The following is a 13,355-nucleotide window of genomic DNA, read 5'->3' on the forward strand; positions in this document are numbered from 1 at the left end:
GCTGGAGTGCAGGAGGAGCACTAGGCAGCACCGAAACAGAGGTTACTGCCACCCTTGCAAAGAGAGAGAGAGAGGCCATGGGGTCATACCGATACCCTCTGCAGGGAGCAGTCCCAAATTCCCTGAAGTCGAGAGGGCTAGGAAGCTGCGTGGATTACAGGACTGCAGGGAAGAGCCCGTTTCAACAGACGGTGGGCATGTAAGTACCTGTATGGGCTGATGACATGCGTACAACCCACAGTTTTGCTATAAATTCATTATGAACACTCCCGTGCTCAGACCTTGGCTGATGAGGAAAACACAGACACCTTAAGTTTAGAGGAGATTTGAGGTGGGGCTGTGAGAGTAATTTGCAGTGGTACCAGAGATGTGGCTCTTAAACAGCATTTTGGAAAGGGTCCAGGGGCTGGATGGGAGCACGGTGGAGCGGGGGGGGTGGCACAGTCCCGCTCCACCCAGCATCCCTCGGCCACCCAACCCGTGCAGCAGCTCGCAGCCCTCGAAAGGCGGCTGGTCGCCAAGACAAGTAGCTGGGCAGGACGTCCATCTGCAATATTTAGGGAATTCAAATCAATCGTTTAAATTATTCCAGCAATACTTCATCTTCCTCTCCAAAAGTGAGTGAAAAGGATCACAAGTTCAGTCATACTTATGTAATATGGCTGTGAATATCCTATGACTTACTGCCCGGCTCCTGCTATTTTTACAGGGTTAATAGCTTAGGGGAAAAAAAAATGCTTAGCTTGGTGAAATGTATTTCTTTTTGCAAAGGAAGGACAATGTTCTTCCAGTTCTGGAAGTATTCTTGCGAAAGCTATTTCTTCTCTGAAGAGTCTTTTATTAACATTATGGGCTTATGTTCATAGGCTTGTACTGTCATTAAGGGGCGCTGATTTAAATGAGGGGTTCTAATCAACAATTTTCATCATGATTTAAATCACCTAGAAGGAAACACAAAATTGATTATTTAAATTAATCTTGTTCATCATTTGTACTTTTTAATTATTTTCCTAAGGAACAACTGGAGCTTCCTCACTGGAGACTAGTGCTCTTTTTAAATTTATGATCAGGATATGCTGTTATCGTATTTATTTAAGAATCTGGATGTTATGTCTAAAGTTACTTAACATTTTTCATTTTATGTGCCAAACTGATGACTGATGCCTCTACTACATGACTAATTTTAATGTTAATTTGTGTCAAGGTGCATTGCAGAGCAGAGTAAGAAACATATATTAGTTACTGTGCTCTAATTTAAATCACGTAGTAATTTAAATATAATGGACAGATGGGGTAAGGGGAAGAATACAGTTATCAGAACTTACTCTGCGTTTGAAATAGACATTCTGAACACAGGAAATACTACCTCTTGACAGCAGACTGCATTATTTCTAATCACCACATCCTTAGGAAGAGTCATACAGGGGAAAGTGCGATCGCCTGTTTGCTCTTTCTCTTCAATCCCCAATGGTTTTCCCAAATTTGAGTGAACTGAGGGGAAGAACATCTTTCTGTGTATCCTGAGCAGAAACAGGTCTGCATGTAAGGGACTTAGAGTCTCAAGAACCCCCTGATCCAGGTGGTTCAGCAAATACTTCAATCACTGCCATGCCTTGACTTCATCTAAAATTTGTAGGGCTTTATTTCTATTTATTATAATATTACAGTGAAATTTAGGCCATTGATTCCGTTTTAATTTAAAATTAATGATTTTTTTAAAAATAATGTAGATAAATTAAAAAAAAATACTTCTAGGGAAAAGAACGTTTTGCATTTTCCATCCTTCTTTCATTTGCATTAACTCTCGCTCAGTGCAGCTGCAATGAGTTGAGGGTCTGTGTTTCTGATCCATACCATCACGTGTAAGAATAAGCCAAAAGCAAAATGAACCTTTTTTTGAAAAGTTTTGGGGCATGTACATACATATACACATCTATTTTTCAGATTGCAGGAATTAAATAGACAAGTTCATCCTTCGGGTAGTTCAGTCGACTTTATTGGAGAAACTAATGCCCAAGTTAGATATCTGTTTTCTTGTTGGCTTCAACCATCATGACAGAGTCCGGAGCTCGCTGGGGGTACACGGGATGGGATTTTCCAACGCTGCTGGGTGCGTCCACCTCCCTTCAGTGTGAGTCTCAGCAGGTTCACGCCAGTGAACGTCCCTGCCACCCCTTCCCCCAGCGCCACGCGGGATGCCGGGGGATTACCGCTACCTCCCTCCCTCAGCACTTGCGATGGTGCAGCGCCTCTCTCCCAGCGCTGCAGTTTATCAGTCGTCAGCCCATTTTGCCAATTCACTGAGACAATTTCCTCCAAAATCACACTCGAGACTGAAGACAAAACAGCAAAGGCTTGATTTCTTTTATTTCCCCTGACAGAAGCCGTATGTACCACGCCAAGATGTGACACGCAACACCTTGCATTACAGACACACGTCATTCATGCAGACTCAGAGCAGGGAAACCTTCCCTGCCTCGTCCCACGTTATTTCTAGTCTGATGTGCCAGGGAAAGGCTTCAGCTTTGCAGTGAAGTCTAAGCCCAAGTTGTTGGGTTTGGTTTTATTTATTTTTTTTTTTTCTTTAAGTTAAAGTTTTAGCCTGTTCTTGTGATTTTTTGTGGAAGTTTCTTTTTCTGCCAGAGCAGGTGCTTTGCCATCACAGCAAACACCAAAACCCACATGCTGTCAAGACCAAAGGGAACTTGTTTCATCTCACAGCATTAGGTAGAGCAGTGACTGAGGGGAAAGTAAAGAAAATAAGGTGGAAGCAAATATTATGGGTAATGGAAGAGCACATTTCTGATGGATTTCTTTGTTGTCATTGTTAATGTAGGTGTTTTCGTACACACAGAAACTTGTTGAGACCTGGGGTGAGCGCCTGAGTGCCATGAGAGCCTCAGTTTTTGCACCTCCCTCTGCCCATCCCAGCAAGGCTGCCCCACGCAGCTCCAATGCAGACCCTTATCTTCAAGCTGTTCCTGGCAGATCCTCTCTGCTCCTGCCACATGAGTGCGTTTTAATGCAGATGTGCATCAAAGAAACTAGAAACGACATTTAATTTGACATCGTTAAGTATGAGCTCGCCCCTCTCCCATGCAGGGCTGTTATCAGTGAAACCAGCTTCGGATCTTTTCTTTCCAGGGATCTTCTGCTGCAGGTGGCTCTAAAAAGCCCTTTTCTGTCTGTGTTTGGTGTTTCCTGGCAGAGCTGGTTTATGGTCATCCATAAGAACACACCACCATCTCCCTCCCGATTTAGCATGTGGAAGGACCAATACGTACCTTTATTAAAGGCAACCTTAATCTTCCTTGTGGAACGTTACATAAAAAGGTAGGCTTAGAGCAGCTTTCAGAGACAGTCACAAATTGCTGGTGGTAATACACCCAAATTACACGGGATATACGGGGTTTGGCTGTTGTACTTCTCCGATTGCTTCCTTCCGTTGCTCGCCTTAAGCAGATTTGTTCCCAGCCCCTGGCCATTGCTCGGGGAGAGCTTACGGGTAACAAAACATGCCAGCACAGTTCTTTGTATAAAATATTTTAATATATATATAAAAAATAACTGAGGTCCAAGTGCAGAAGGAAGTGGGTGAGTGGATGCATGGGCATGTGGGTGGATGAGTATATGGGTGGGCGTGTGGGTGGATGGGTGGATGAGATGGGGTGTGGATGGGAGCATGGATTGGTGCACAGGCGAGTGGCTGGGTGCATAAACTGGGGTGCAGGTGGCTGGATATATGGGAGCATGGGTTGGTGCGTGCATGGGTGGGTGATATGGGGGTGTATGAGTACATGGGTGGGTGCATGGGTGCATTGGTTGGTACAGGTGTGGATGGATGGATGGGTCGGTGCATCGAAACTGTGCTAGGGCACATGGAAAACAACAGAGGGGATTGGGGCCAGCCAACATGGCTTCACTAAGGGCAAGTTGTGTCTGACCAATTTGGTGGCCTTCTACAACGGGGTTACAGCGCTGGTGGGTAAGGGAAGAGCAACTGACATCATCTACCTGGACTTAGGCAAAGCATTTGACACTGTTCCATACAACATCCTTGTCTCTAAATTGGAAAGACATGGATTTGGTGGATGGACCGCTCGGTGGATAAGGAATCGGCTCAGTGGTCACACTCAAAGATTTAAGGTCAACGGCTCGATGTCCAAGTGGAGAGCAGTGACAAGTTGGTGTTGGGACCAACACAGTTTAACGTCTTTGTTGACGACATGGACAGTGGGATCGAGTGCACCCTCAGCAAGCTGACCCACGACCCCGAGCTGTGTGGTGCAGCTGACACGCGGGAGGGCAGGGGTGGCATCCAGAGGGACCTGGGCAGGCTGGAGAGGGGGGCCCGGGCAAACCTCATGGAGTTCAACAAGGCCAAGGGCAAGTCCTGCCCGTGGGTCGGGGCAATCCCCAGCACAGATCCAGGCTGGGAGAGGAGTGGATGGAGAGCAGCCCTGCGGAGAAGGACTCGGGAATATTAGTGGATGAAAAACTGACCGTGAGCCAGCAATGTGTGCTCATAGCCCAAAAAGCCAACCATGTCTTGGGCTGCAGCCAGAGCAGGGGGGGCAGCAGGGCCAGGGAGGGGATTCTCCCCCTCTGCTCCGCTCTTGTGATAACCCCCCTGCAGTGCTGGGGCCAGCTCGGGGGCCCCCAACAGCAGAAGGACCCGGAGCTGCTCGAGCGGGGCCAGAGGAGGCCACGGAGATGCTGGGGGGGCTGGAGCAGCTCCCCTGGGGGGCCGGGCTGAGAGAGTTGGGGGGGTTCAGCCTGGAGAAGAGAAGGCTCCGGGGGGACCTTCGAGCGGCCTCCCAGGGCTTAAAGGGGGGGCAGGGGAGGTGGGGGGGGACTGTTGGTCAGGGGGTGTGAGGGTAGGATGAGGGTAACCGTTTTAAACTGAAAGAGGGTGGATTTGGGTGAGCTCTAAGGCAGAAATCCTTCCCTGTGCGGGGGGTGAGGCGCTGGCCCAGGGTGCCCAGAGCAGCTGTGGGTGCCCCCTCCCTGGAAGGGTTCCAGGCCAGGTTGGACGGGGCTGGGAGCCCCCTGGGCTGGGGGAAGGGGGCCCTGCCCGGGGCAGGGGGGGGCACTGGAGGGGCTTTAAGGTCCCTTCCAACCCAAACCATTCTGTGGCTCTGTGGGCGGGTGGGCGGGTGGGTGGGTGCACTGGCTGGCGCATACACGCGTGGGTGGGTGGGTGCAGGGTTCGGGGGGTGTGTGTGCGTGTGGGGGGGCGGCGGGACAGACGGACAAAGCCTCCCGACAGATGCCGAGGGCCGGCGCGCGCTCCCTCTCCTCACGCGCCGCCCCCCCCCCCCCCAACGCATCGCGAGCAGCGCGCGCGGGCCCCGCGCGGGGCGGGGCGGGGCGGTGCTGCCGGTGCGGGGGGCGGGGCCGCGCCCCGCCCGGGCTCGGCGCGCGGCGGCGGCGGCACCTGCGGGGCTGAGGGGCGCGGGGCTGAGGGGCGGCGGCCCGGATGTAGCCGGCGCGGGAACATGGCGCTGGGGGCGGCGTGACGGCGGCGGCCGCCGAGGTAGGGGCGGCGGAGCGGGGCGCGGCGGCTGCCGAGGCGGGGTGAGGGGGGGGGGACGCGGGCAGAGGCTCGACCTTGCGGGGCCGCGGGCGGGCGGGCGGGCGCGGCGCTCCCCGGAGCAGCCGGTGCCCGCCTCGGCGGGGCGGGAGACAAAGGCCCGGCCCGGCCCGGGCATCCCCTTCGGCACCTGTGCGGGGCGCGGGGGGGGCTGGCGCCGGGAGAGCCGCGGGCTCCCGGGCTGCTCTGCGGGGAGCCTTCCCGAGGGTCGGCGTAGGTGATTCTGCTTTAAATACCTTGCCGGGGTTTCCCCCAGCAGTGCTTTTTTTTTTTTTTTTTTACAAAAAAAAAAAAAGAAAAAAAAAATTTTGATTTTTGTCAGGTTTTTTTTTTTCCAGGAGAAGTTGCTCCCAACTTTCTGTGAATATCATGTGCTTTTGGGTTTCACCCAGAAAACAGGTACCCAGAGAGATGTACAGCCGCTCCTGGAAATGCTCCTGTATACATCTGCTTGCTCTTTTTTTGCCTCTAAAGGGTTAGAAATGCCTGCGATCGACTCCGTTCTTAGCCTCAGATCATCCTAGCTAAAGAAAATGAGCGGCACAGTGACAGCCGTGCTTGAATAACGCTCGAGCCTCAGACCAGAGGAGAGGTGCTTTTTTTCTTGGTATCGATCAGACCTTGAGAATTTCTTACCAACCTACCAGCAGCTCGCAGGCTGCCTTTCTTCCTCTTTGTTACACACCAGCTGTCTGTTAACATAAAGAAACAATGGAATTTTTTTTTTTTTTTTTTTATTCCCAAATAATCAGTGTTAGACCAAATGGGCTGTCATTGCCATTAAAGATTCCCACCAACTCAGGAGGGGCCGGCAGTGAGACCACCCTGCTGGTAGCCATTCTGTTCATTTTATAATTTTTTTTTTAGACGCTTTAGCATTTGTGAGATGAGGGAGGAGAGTTGGTACCTATGTCGAGACAGATCTCTCTGGTCTCTGTTGCCCAGACAGCACTTAGGGAATCATCGCTCCTAATTTATTCCCTTTATTGTACCGCAAAACTTTAAATAACGCTGCTTAGGACTAAAGTAGGGAGCCAGGCTCCCCTGCCCTGCCGGAAAGCCGGGATTGATGGCTGTGAGTATCGCTGCTGCTGTTGGGGACGGACCTCTTGTTGCGTGGAGGATGCATCTGGAGGCGTTGGGGAATGGCTTGGGCTTGTCTGCTGTGGGTGCTGTTTCCAGTGCGGAGGGTGGGCTTGGGGTCACTTGTGGGGCTCCCTGGCCACCAGTGCCCCCCCGGGAGCGAGGTTGAGCAGAACCTGTGGAAGCTTTCCTGTTTCGATTTGAGGCTCACAAAATGGCCCTTTGCTTTGCTCGTGCCTTCCTGCTGAAGCGGTGCTGTTCGTGCTGCAGGGTGGTCAGCAGCGTGTTGATCCCCCCACGGTGAGCAGCTGCTCTCCGGGTTTGCGGGTGGGGATGGAGGGACCCTGCAGCACGGGGCCGGAGCTGCTGCTGCGCCGGGTGAAGCTTTGGGAGTTACTCCTTGCGGTTTGGCTGACTGGCTGTTTATGTGGTTTAGTCAAGGTTTTTTGGTGGTAGCTCGTTTCAGATTGATGGAAGGTCTTTGTTCAGTGCGGAATTACATTTTTGTGCTGTCAAACATATTAACTGGAGATAAACTGAGTTAAAAAATGGTTTTAACTGGGGAAAAGACTCACGCTTACGTTGGGAGTGCTGACACTAAACTTTATTCTTTCTCCTGCTTCCAGCAGTTTTACAAATCCAGGTGAAACTGCGCTTTCTAGCAGAGTTTAATTTTCATCATAAGATTTCTGACCAGTCTGCCATAATCCTGTGTCCCCTTTCTGCAGAAAGTCCATGTGCTATTACTTGCTTTTGCAGTTTTTAACCTTATTCTAAGGAAATGAGGGCTGCCTAGTCACTGTGTGCGTGCGTGCCATTCAGCTGTAGAGACTGTTGAACTGCACTTAACAGAGGGGCTCAGAGTACTTATTTCTGGGCAGAGAAGCACTGGCACAGAGAGGAAGCCATGACAATCCTGTTGCGGAGAACCCTGTTACAAGTCATCAGTGACTCCCCTTGGTGATCCCCTGCAGAGCCAGACTCAGCAAATCCCTTTGCTCTTTCAGTTCCCTTCTTAGTTTGGCACCCCTGTTTGCTTCCCAGTGACTTATTTTTTTGGACAACTTAATCACAAATACTCGGAGTAGGTGAGTATTTGGCTTCAGTGAAATCTCAGCATCATGATGGCTGATTCTAAAATGGAAATGTGTAACAAGCAAATTTCTTGTAAAGTGTTGGGGAAAATGACTGCACAACTATTAGTTGGGAAATACAAAACTAGTGTCAATTCCTGCTGTCAGTCAGCCAAGAACAAACTTCTCACTGTGCTAGATAACAACAGTTATGAGTTTTGCCTTATCTCACCAGCATGACCCCTGACTCTAGATATGGTACTGAAATAGGGGAGGCAAACTTCTTTTTGACATTAGTTGGGGCATGACATTTGGGTTCAAAGCTGAGTTCAATGAGGACTCCAGCTCATGTGGCTGAAGCCTGAGAGGTGACACTGGCACAGATCTGTCAGGAGGGTACTGTGCTGTTTCAGGGAGGTATGGAAAAAAGAACAGAAAAAACGGAGCAGAAGAGCACCTGCATTTCTGATCACCTTCACATTTGATACTTAAATCCAATTACTGCTTTGAAGCTGCTCCAGTTAAGACTCTGAAGTGTTTGGTGTCTACTTGTTCAAATACATAAATTCACTCCAGTTTTACCAGTTTACTTTGCAAAAGCTACAGACAGAAGTCTGCCGTGCGGCGTGCATTGAAACTGCTAACAGGTGTTTGTGGGTACCAACAGCTGAAGAGTTTCTGAAATGCGCATAAAGCTCAAACAAAAAACCTCTTGCTAACATACCTGCTTGGGATATCCTGCTGCTGATGTTGGTGTCTCTGACTCATGGTACTGTTTGGCCCTTCTGGCGGAGTTTCTGAGGCTGTCGGCTCTTTTCTTCTTCTTGAAGTCAGTGGAGTTGGTCTGTTGGGTCTGCTGCAGGGTTTGGCCAGGTTTCCCCGGGTTTTTGTGAAAGCTGAGCAAACCCTCTGCCAACGGGGTGGGATGGTCAGTGGCTGCAGCCAGATAAAACCAGAAACACCACGATGGAAAGTTGACATGGTTGATACCCCTCACACGCTCAGGGCAAACACTTTTTATCATCTTCTACTTTATTATTTTTTCCCATTAATTCTAATCTAGTAAACCATATGACCTTACTACTTTCAATAGCAATTTGAAGCATGAAAGGTGTTTTATACAACTATTTCCTCAAAAAATGGATGGTACAACCAAAGGCACCTCGGTTCCTATGACATCCTCCCTTGTAGCTTCTTTCGTGTCTGATATGGGTTTGTCTCTTGATTGGTAGGAGCTTCATAGGATATCTCCTTACTCTCCAGATATAAAGCTTGATATTTTTGAGACAACTTCCCGCCCATTAAAGTCAACTTCAGCTGCCGATGAGGTGTGTTTGAGCATCGTGTGATGCACAGCACAACTGCGTCAGCTTCATTCTCAAGGGAAAAGAGATGAAAACTGGAAAGTTTCGAAAGCATTAAAAGCTGCAGACAAAACTCCAGTTAGTTATGAGGTCATCTACCTCCCCCCCCCCCCCCCCCCCCGCACCATTTAGAGCAAATTTCAGTGTACTCTAATGATATTTAATGTTCAGGTAACTCTACTTAAGCCTTTAATCCATGAGGCCACAGGGATTCACCAAGGACTTGCTCTTGTGCTGGTGTTTCATCCTCCTGCCTGTCACCAAGCCCAGTGGGGCTGAGCACTGTGTTTGGATGGCTGTTTGGACCGCAACCAAGAAAACAAAATATTTTTCATCAAAATTAATGTTTACCTTTTTTTTTTTTTTTTTTTTTTTTTTTTTCCTGGGGAGAAACAACTTGGAGGGCAGGACTGTGGCCAGGGCTTCAGGTCTAAGACCTGCTGCAGCGCCTGGCTCTCGCGTGGTTCAGCCATGCCTGTGAAAGCAGCCGTCTTGCAGCCCTGGCACAAAATGTCAGCTTTGAGCCAAGTCTTGCGCCTTCAAAGTTCAAGGATTATCCCTTTCCATTTAGTGCCTGTGAGCGCAGTGACGCGAGAACAGCCTGCTCCTGTCGCATCATGCAGAGCCAGCCACGACACATGAAGCCAGCTATTTTGTGTCTTTTCCAACTTTTGATTTTTTTTTTTTCCCCCCCCTGGGCCATGTAAGAGTGCTACTGCTGTTGGAAGGTACATCTGGTGGAAGTACAAAGGTGATTACTTTTCAGAGCAGACAGAGCTTGAATATATTTTAAAATCAAACCAACAAAACAAAAATGTGTGAATCAATTTTAGCTCTTCCTTTATGGGCTGGGCTCCTGTTTCCTATTTCTGACTTTTCTTATTCCCTAGCAAAGCTCTTACTAAAACATGAGCTGTATATACCAATTAATATTTATATCTCACAAACCACCAAAATCGGGGTCTTAGTAGGCTTGGAGGCTATAAGGACATGCAGTAAGATGTGTTTACACCCTGGGTGGCTTATGGCACAAGGTGTACCCATCATCTTTGTGCCTATGCCAGGTGCCAGGTTGAGGATAGCCAAAACTTGCAGGAGAGGAGCAGCGTGACTTGCTCAGGGGCACACAGTGATGGAGAGCAAAAGAGAAATCCTGGCTCCCATCATTTTCCTTCTGGGCCATCCTGGCTTTTGCTCTGTGCGCCGGCTCTGCCGTTGGGCTTTGCTGCTAGCGAACGGCTCTGCCTGCAGCAGGACATGCTCCCCCGGTGTCACAGGGCTGGGAGCTTTGATTTTGCTTAACAAAAATGCTCTTCCAGTAATAGGTTAAGCCAAAGAATGTGGATGCCAAAAATAGCAATAGAGATTTTCCTTTTACCGACTGTGTTTTAGATTTATTGTTACCTGCTGGAGGCAGCTGAAAAAGTACTAGAGATACTGCAGCTATAGGCAAGGAAATAGTGGAAGTAGGCATACAGTCACCTCTGATGGAGGAAGACCACACGTGTCAGACATCACTGTGGAAATACACAATAATGCAAAATAACAATGTAAGTAAAAATGTGCAATGTCACTGAACCCTTCTCTTAGCAAAACTTTCATTGTTTTCCTAACAGTTAAGGTACCTCAGAAAGGGAAGCATGGAGAGATCCCTAGTGACAGAGGACAGAAGAAATGCCAACAAACAAAAACTGGAACAAATAAATGCCCCAAGAATGATCCTGGTAATAGCCCCTATAAACCTTTTATTGCAACATGCTCTGCTGCACGTGAATAATTCACTCTTCCCAAACTTGTAGCAGTAAAATCTGCACAGCAGCTTTCCCCCCTGCCTTCATACAGGTTGTTTAGGTGATAGTTGTTAAAATTTAAGATTTCTATGGAGAATCCCAGGAGAGAAATTTTTGTATCGTTAAATTAAACTCCAGCTTTCTTGTTCCAGGAGTTAGATGCATGCACAGAGGACAGAGCTAATTACTTGCCCTGCAGCTATTTAAGGCGCTGGGCTGAGCGTGGAGCTGGAAGTCAGGAGGCACTGTGACTCTAATCCAGGCTGTGCTGCTTGCTGAGCCACCTCCAAGAAGTTATTTAACCTCTGTGTGCCACCACTTCCCTATGGGTAATGGGGGGGATTATCATAATTGCTTTTGAAAAGCACTTTCAGGTGTTTAGTTTTATTTTTTTTCCCTGAAGGTGCAGAACTATCCAGTCTTGAGCTGAAAAGGCTTGGTCTGTCCCAGGAGGCTTTTGGTACTATGCAGGATTACGAAAACAATGCTTAATGCCTCGTTGGGCTGTTGAGGCCATGTAAATAAATATATTTTAAATATTTTCCATCAGTCTTTCACGCATTACTCACAGAAAGGCTCTTGGATACAACTGAAGGACACAGAAATGAGATATTGTTCAAAAGGGTTGTTACTGAACTCTGTGAAATATAAGTAAAATGTTAGAATGCTTAAATGGTTTTATTTTTTCAAGCAGATGTGTGTTCTCCACAGAAACCTGGATTTACATCTGTTAAACTTTTCTCTACCTTGAGTTAAAGACCCCAAAGGCAACAGACTCGCTGCATTTCTCATAGGCTTTGGAGAGTATTTGGTTTTGTGTTTTATAGAAAAGGCTAACTTTCTAGGCTGAAGAAGTAGGAGGGTTTCCATGAGGGCAAGGTGAGCACAAAGTAAATATGCCCTGAGCTGTGCCCCTATCCCAGATTTTGAAGCATGCAGGAAAGAATAATGGTACATTAATTTGTGTCTCTGTTGCACACACTGAATTCCTCTTTTCCGAATAGCAAAACTTCTTCCTATTTCTGCTTTGTGTCACAGGGGAAAAAAATAATCAGAGGGCAGAAAGCCCCATGGCTGAACTGCAGTGGAGACAAAAGCATTAATGAAAAAGTTGTTTGTGGAGCATGGTGCTGTTAGTGGGGTGGCTGGTTGGGAGGCACCATCCGCACCGTAGGGTGTGCTGGTAGGGTTTGGGGAAGCAGCATTGCTGGGGATTTTATGTTGGAAACGTAAAGCGTAGTGTGCTACTGGAAAGTGCTCCAGTGCCAAGGTGATAGCTGTAATCTAAGCCATCAGCTGCTCTAGGAAATCTCTGGGTTCTCCCATGTTTTATGCAGGAGCTTGAAATGATACGGCCTAAAGCCGGGGAATATATGGCATCTTCCCAGCACGAGAGATACAGGCCCTGTAAGCATGTGCTGAGAGAGGCCTGACTGCCAAAATAGTTTAGTGTTGCTATGATGGTTGCAGGTGGTGATTGCCTTTTAAGTTCTTGCTCTCAGTTCTGACATTTTTAGGACGGTAAACGAAAGATGAGAAGTAGAAAAGCAAACAAATTAGAAAAATCTTACGTGTGGATGTCTATAATTGCATTCGTGTGACTCGATGGAAAGAGCCCCGTCCTACTGGAAGGGGTTGGCAAGGAATAAAACTAGTTGCTGCCAGTAGCTCTCATGCCAAAACTGAGTACTGATGATAGGGCTAAGCTTAACGCAGGTGGCGTAATATGTACCCTAAAGACCACTCCAGGGAAACACGTGCAAAACCACAGTGCCTTGTATGCCACAGAGGATTTATTCCTAGGGGTGAAACAGAAGAAACCTTCACTTGGATGGAGGTGAGGGTTGAGTCACAGTCCTGGAAAGCAAGAGAAATGCTTTACTGAGGCAAGGCACATCCCTTATTTTTCATTATATTAGAGATACAGTACTGAAATTACCAGAAATGCAACATCCATCCCGCATCTGTGCTTTCTCTACCCAGTTTCTTTGAGGACCAGCTCTCAGCACTGTCAGGATTCACAGGGAGAGTAAGTATGGGTTTTTCAAGTACTTAAGAAGTACAAGGCATGAGGTAAATAATTCAAACACTGATGCAGAGCGTTGCCAGCTGAAAAGTGACTTACTATCTCTTAACACGGTAACAATAAGTAGATTTTTTTTTTTTTTTTCCCCCCTCTTTTTGGGGAGAGGAGTATGGAATATGCCACCAATCAGTAGGGCTGCTTCCTTCCAAGAGAAAGGTTTGCTATAATGAACTCTAGTTAAAGCCAGGACTTCTTTCTTCTTGGGCAATCTAGTCTAAATTTGGACATCACCAGTGTAACAGACCCCTGGGGTTGTGTGTAAGGTGAAAAACCCAGTACCTATGTGGCTTTCATTTATTATAAGCTTTTGCTTGAAGACAGATTTTGACCTTTTCCTCAGCATCTGGTAGGACTTGGTCCACAGTA

At 48.0% G+C, this 13,355-nt stretch overlaps 1 protein-coding gene across 3 annotated transcripts in view; it reads left to right on the forward strand.

Moving 5' to 3' along the window:
- The first annotated feature begins 5,474 nt into the window (after nt 1–5,474).
- The window catches only part of PAK5 (p21 (RAC1) activated kinase 5), a 90,462-nt gene continuing 82,581 nt past the window's right edge, over nt 5,475–13,355 (forward strand). The window contains exons 1-2 of one of the 3 annotated variants that reach the window (XM_042789746.1): nt 5,484–5,536; nt 5,932–5,992. The gene's annotated coding sequence lies outside the window, so the exon portion shown is untranslated. Of the gene's footprint in view, nt 5,537–5,931; nt 5,993–10,816; nt 10,838–13,355 lie in introns of those variants that run through there. The other 2 variants (XM_042789747.1, XM_042789748.1) reach the window with 2 other exon arrangements.

Source organism: Tyto alba, unplaced genomic scaffold, assembly GCF_018691265.1.
Source record: "Tyto alba isolate M040663 unplaced genomic scaffold, T.alba_DEE_v4.0 Super-Scaffold_16, whole genome shotgun sequence".
NCBI lineage: Eukaryota > Metazoa > Chordata > Aves > Strigiformes > Tytonidae > Tyto > Tyto alba.